Here is a 1,124-nt window from a genome sequence, read left to right as displayed (position 1 = left end):
TTACAGAAATTCAACTGATCAGTTTTTGCTTCCTATGAATAAGGATTCTTTAATGCAAACTGCATCACAATTTTTAGGTTTCTTTATCACTAGTTCCCTGGGAAACAGAAATTTACATTGGTTGCTAAGTCAACTTTTCAGATAGCCCTTAAGATCTCTTTAAAGGGTAACCCGCCCTTTGGGCTTCTGAATAAAACTCCAGCAGTTTGTTGGGAGTCTGAAGCTTCATGGCTCTTTGGGCTCTGCTTCAGCCCTACCCTGCACTCTGTAATTGAGGTCCCGGGACAAAACCGGCAGAAGGGAAAAAATGCAACAACTCCCTGGAAGGGTGCTCAAGAAGACTCTGGACTGCAAACTCTACAACACTAAGCTTCATCTCTGCGGGCTCATCGTTTACTATTATTTCTTCTTGACTCTGCTTGTGTTACCAGCATGCAAAGCCCATCACTTTAAAATCTGGGTCCTCCATCTCCTGATCACGTGCTTGGGGTTTGAGGAGCCCCTGAGCTCCAGAGGAAACTTAACTGGACTGCTCTCACTTCTTCTGCTTTGAGGAGTTTTAATAAAGGCCTTTTCATGTTTGTTTCTCAGGCCTTCCCCAAATACAAAACTGTCAGTGTCCCCTGCCCCTTCCAAGTCTAAGATATCAACTTCAAACCTTTGTAGCGACTAAGTGAGCGTTTGTTAAGAACTTGGGTGAATTTATGGCAGCCCAGGCCTGTGTTTGGGAGAAGGCAAACACCGCTGAATTTATGTTCTCTTGAGACGGTAAAATCACAAACACGAAGCAGGGCAAAGAACCCATCATCCTCTCCAGCTTTCCTTCCACGTCTTGGTTCAGTAGTAAGACAAGGGAGTCCACTCCCTCAGGCAAGTGCGGCCTCCTCACGGTCAGGCTCACCTAAAACATCCACCGCATCATCGCATCCGAGCCAAACTCCGTTACTGAGGCAACCGGGTTTTTCTTCCCCCAGGGTCACAGAGAAGCACACCCCTCGGGATCCCCTGGTAACCGTCCACCGGTAATGCCGGGGAGCCACAACAGCGAAAGACTCGCTTTCCAAGGCTGGCGCGGCTCGCATGGGGAGGGGGGGGTGGGGTGGGGGAGGGCGGTGCGTGGGGGT

The sequence above is a fragment of the Bubalus kerabau genome, chromosome 3 (genome assembly GCF_029407905.1).
Source record: "Bubalus kerabau isolate K-KA32 ecotype Philippines breed swamp buffalo chromosome 3, PCC_UOA_SB_1v2, whole genome shotgun sequence".
NCBI classification, from domain to species: domain Eukaryota; kingdom Metazoa; phylum Chordata; class Mammalia; order Artiodactyla; family Bovidae; genus Bubalus; species Bubalus kerabau.
The sequence above is the reverse complement of the archived record's forward strand: the minus strand, read 5'-3'. Positions refer to the sequence as shown.